The following is a 5,359-nucleotide window of genomic DNA, read 5'->3' as shown; positions in this document are numbered from 1 at the left end:
CACTGTGTTTGTTTGCTGTTGTTGCTTTGAATCTTCCTGTGCTCCAGAGGGCAGTGTTTTTTAGATTTGCATCTAAAAAGAATTTACATACTTGATAAATAGAAAAGGAAATGTTTCTTCAAGTCTAAATTCGATTGTAATTACTTGTGCTGAAGATGTAAATGTCTTTCCTGAATAGTCTTCTTCGGGTTTGTTCCATTATGAAACCATTTGTCTCACATTAACATCCAGAATTGCAGAGAGCACAAGACTTTGGTCTTTCATACTAATCTTATCTAATAACACCAACACCAAGATCATATTTGTTCCTAGATATTTACTGAAATGCTTTCAAGTTCTCTAATGGAATCTCTGTGTAAAGTATAACGGGCCTCGGGTACACCTTGTGCCAAGTTCAAGATACATAGAAACCTTTCTTCCTTGTTTTTATTGAATAATCCAGATTTAGAGCCAAAGAAATTGACCAGGGGGTAAAAGTGCAATAATGAGGTTTCAAGCTGTTATTAATTGTTTCACATTTCTAGAAGCATGTGCACATGTTCAAGGTTTAAAAACATTTAATTATTGAAAAAAGAAAAACCAGTAACGATCAGAAATAAGTTTATCGGCTAAGTGTGTTGACACACACAAGGAATTTGGTTCCAGCTGTTAGCGAGACTCAAATATACAGACATTAATAACACTTATACTTTCAGCTTGGACTGTACAAGACATTGTGAGACAATATAGACCGTACGAGTAGTAAATAGCGATGTGTTCAAGCTTTCTATTGGATGCAGTTGTATGCAGTTTTTTTCTCAGGTGTCAGGTCTTTGTCATGGTCAGGTTTTGAGTGTATTGAGGGCATTTTTTCTTTTTCTTTTCTGTAACCTGACAACCTTCAGTGAGACAAAAAGAAGGAGAATGTGAGAAAAATATCCTGGTAAAGCCGAGCTAACACTGCAGCACTTGAGCAGACTTGAGCAGAGCGCTTACTCTAAAGTATATTGGATTACACTGTAAAAACTACTTCACAAAGAACTAGATTCTAATGCAAAATACACTCACCAGACTGCTGTATTAAGAACATCTGAATTGACCCAAAATTGAATAGCAGTACAGTGTATAAAATCATAGAAAGCCTCAATTAATGTTAACAACAAAACACCAGAATGGGGGGTTTCTGCTGCTTAGTGTTTTACTGTGGTGTGCTTATTGGTGCCAAAACTATGCAGAACCTGCTGAGGTCTTGAAATCTACACACGCTGTATTTAAAGTTACATTCACCAAAAGCAGAAAAGTCTTGTTGATAAGACAGATCTGAGGAGAATGGCCGTACAGGTTTCAGCTGATAGGAAGGTTATGGTAACTTGAACCACTCTTTACAACTGTACTGAGCAGAAAAGCATCTGAGAATCCACAGCACATTAAAACTTGGGGCGTTCTACTCCTGTCACCCAAGAGCAAGAATCTGAGACTACGTTTGTTTCAGGTAAGTGGACTCGTCATCCCTTCCAGTTTCAACCTTTTAACCTTCTACACTTTTCTGCCTGATATCTTATATCTTATATTTTTGCCTTAGAAATTCAAGATAGCAAGCTTAATCTGAGCTTTGGTTATTGTCTCTATGGAGATCTGTATGCTTTCTCTTAACCATATGGGTTTCCTCCTGGTTCTCCAGTTTCCTTCAGCATGTAGTAGATTTGGTGTTCATAGTAAACGTTAAATTGATCAAATGTTACATTACTGAATATGAATTCATAAATTCATATTCAGTAATGTAACATTTGATCAATTTAACGTTTACTATGAACACCAAATCTACTACATGCTGAAGGAATGAATCAGTACATAAAAAGTACATAATATTTTATATTAATTTTACTTCTTCGCTCGTTCCAAGGCAGCAAGGTAATTTTAAGCATATGTGAATAAGGTTTAAGAGAGAAAGGAGTCTGTGAATGTTCACCAAAGTTGTGTATTATTTCTTCTTCCTTCAGCTGCTCCCATTAGGGGTCGCCACAGCGGATCATCTGTCTCCATACCCCCCTGTCCTTTACATTTGCCTCTTTCAAACCAACTACCTGCATGTCTTCCCTCACCACATCCATAAACCTCTTTCTTGGCCTTTATCTTTTATCCTTCCTGGTGGCTCCATCCTCAGCATTCTCCTACTGATATACCCCATGTCCCTCCTCTGCACATAGAATTTTGAAAATACGTTATACCATTTGAACAATAGCTGATTTGGTAAGAGTATTTTCCCTTTTTGTAGGATGATAACTTAAAGGCACAAATTGTTGTATAGTATATCAGGCCACAGAGAAAGGATGTAATTGTCTTCTGTGTGCATTTTAAACCATTCTGTTTGGCTTGTAGGGGAACACTGGCCATGTTTAATGTCTTTTAATCTCTGACACATTTTCAGAGAGGCGGGAGGAATCAAGAGAACTTGGGAAAAACCCACATGGAAATAAGAGAACATATAAAACTTGATATACACAGTAACTTGAACTGGACAGGATTAAACCTGGGCCCAGCGAGCTGTATGGTTGCATCACTCTATACTGCACCAATGTGGCAGGGTGAAGGTGCAGCATTAACAGTGTTTGACACTATTCTAACAGTTACCATCTAAACCAAACAGTGGCTTAGTTATTACAGCCAAAACAGGGAAGGTTATTTATACAATATATGACTGGTTGTGCAATATGGAATTATCAGAGTCCTTTTTTCTGAATATATTTAGAAATTCCTTAACTTTCCTGTAAGAGGTAATAGAGCTTAAATGTGATGAATCATGCATGCATCCATTTTTGGAATTTATATGACTACAGAACACATTTTCCATGTCCTGCAGCTGACTATTGACTTATTTTCTTAAAATCTTCAGTCTCTGAATCGCACAATTACTGTCAGCAAATCTAAAAAAAAATAGCACAATGTATAAAACTAATGTAATGTATTGACAACCAGTGATCATTTGGAAAATCCAGTGGAGTTGATGATAATGCAGTTAGACATCTTTGTTGCCAGTATGTACAGTATGTATGTATGTATGTATGTACAGTACAGACCAAAAGTTTGGACACACCTTCTCATTCAAAGAGTTTTCTTTATTTTCATGACTATGAAAATTGTAGAGTCACACTGAAGGCATCAAGGGCTATTTGACCAAGAAGGAGAGTGATGGGGTGCTGCGCCAGATGACCTGGCCTCCACAGTCACCGGACCTGAACCCAATCGAGATGGTTTAGGGGTGAGCTGGACCGCAGAGTGAAGGCAAAAGGGCCAACAAGTGCCAAGCATCTCTCGGGGAACTCCTTCAAGACTGTTGGAAGACCATTTTAGGTGACTACCTCTTGAAGCTCATCAAGAGAATGCCAAGAGTGTGCAAAGCAGTAATCAAAGCAAAAGGTGGCTACTTTGAAGAACCTAGAATATGACATTTTTCAGTTGTTTCACACTTTTTTGTTATGTATATAATTCCATATATAATTCCACGTGTTAATTCATAGTTTTGATGCCTTCAGTGTGAATCTACAATTTTCATAGTCATGAAAATAAAGAAAACTCTTTGAATGAGAAGGTGTGTCCAAACTTTTGGTCTGTACTGTATGTATATATGTATGTATGTATGTATGTATGTATGTATTATTGAAAATAATGGATATGATGCTGCATCAAGCTCACCATTAACCTCACTGTAGCAGAGTAAACTACTTTTGTTCTGCTTTATTACCCTTGAGAGACTGCAGTGCCATCTGCTGACATAAAATGACAAATTCTAATGTACCACTGGTGTGCTACTAATGGTCTGAATTGATTACATAAATATACAATGCAAAACATTGGTCCTGAAATCTGTCAGCATTTACAAGTTATACATCGAATAATTGCATAAAGATGAACTTAAGGAGCTGGGCTTTCATTCCTGTCACTCTTGTTTTCTTCATAAGAGCAGTGGCTCATAAATATGCATAACTGCGTGTGCAATGCCCTGTAAAATTAGCACAATACATTGCAAAAGGGTAAGGATGGCCTGAAATATGGATGACTAGAACTGCATAAAGGCAGTTCATGCTGTAGGTTATGACTCATAACAAATTCGATTTTTAAATTACAGTATTTTTTGTTTAAAAAGATCAAATTATTCTCTGAACCTAAGGATATGTAAAAGATAAGCAGAGTCATTTCTGCTGAGCTTTACTGTAATAGAATTGATTCCTTTATGCGGTAATAATGTTTTTAGCATTCTAAGATGCACAGCAAATGGTAAAGGTTAATGTCCATAGTGTTGCTGTTTCTTCAACCATTTCTCTTTAGCTTTAATGTGGCTTTTGAATACAATGCTGCATAATGAGTCATTAGTAAGATCTATGAGGATTACACAGGAGACAGATGTTCTTTAAGCCCCAAAATGGAATCTTTTATTGAAGACAAGCCAAAAGGGTGACTGTTCATGTTATCTGCTGCTCACAAAGTCTGTTTGTGATGTTTGTGATGGAGTGCTGAAATTAAGAAATCTCTGTGCTGGAGGTCTTGCCTAGAGACTGATGTGCTGCTATGGTAACCATTCACTTTGTCTCCCCCTTCCCCCATCATACGTTCTCCTGCTAGGTGCACGAAAAGGGCTTTAAATTCTGTTAGTGTTAAAATCCAGTTGAAATGAAAAAAGCAACAGGGCTTGGTTGCCTGATTGGGATCAGCATCAGCACTGAATGACTCCTTATGAAGAACTTTCTGTTTTCAGATACAGTGATCCTCTCCACTGTTTCAGTTACACTCGTTTGTGGTGGTTCCTCAGCTGTGCAATACAGTCTAGAGATTCCAGCCTGTAATCACACCCCTTCTCAACACAGTTTATTCATAAACTGCATCCACTTGTTCAACAGTTTACAGTTTTTGCATAAACTGTGCCCACATGTTCCAGCAAAAATAGACATGTTGCTAAAAATACCCTCCTTGCATGAGATGGCAAGAAATAGCAAGGAAGCAAAACTCCTACACTATGCGGAGATTAAAGACTATTCCAGGCCAGAATTCTGGTAGAGGAAGGAAGGTGTCTCGGTGTTGGCGGACAAAGCTGCAAAGTGTAGAGATGACTTGCCAGGGGTGATGAAAGAGCATTGAGCATGTCTTTAGCCCTAAGGCCAGTCACTGGGGCTGCATGTGGATGGCATAACCATGGCAACATGTGCCAGATCACTCCCACGTAGGGCTCGTGCTCCCCATTGAGCTGAGCCATGACCTGCTGTGAGATGCTTATCTAAAGAACCCCTCTTTTTCTCAGAAAGAGAGTAAAAGAGAGAATGAAAATGTAGGCTGTGAAGCATGACAAACAAAAACATCCTATTTTCCCCAGTCTATTCATGTCACT

The sequence above is a fragment of the Silurus meridionalis genome, chromosome 14 (genome assembly GCF_014805685.1).
Source record: "Silurus meridionalis isolate SWU-2019-XX chromosome 14, ASM1480568v1, whole genome shotgun sequence".
Lineage (NCBI taxonomy): Eukaryota > Metazoa > Chordata > Actinopteri > Siluriformes > Siluridae > Silurus > Silurus meridionalis.
This window is presented reverse-complemented; position numbering follows the sequence as displayed.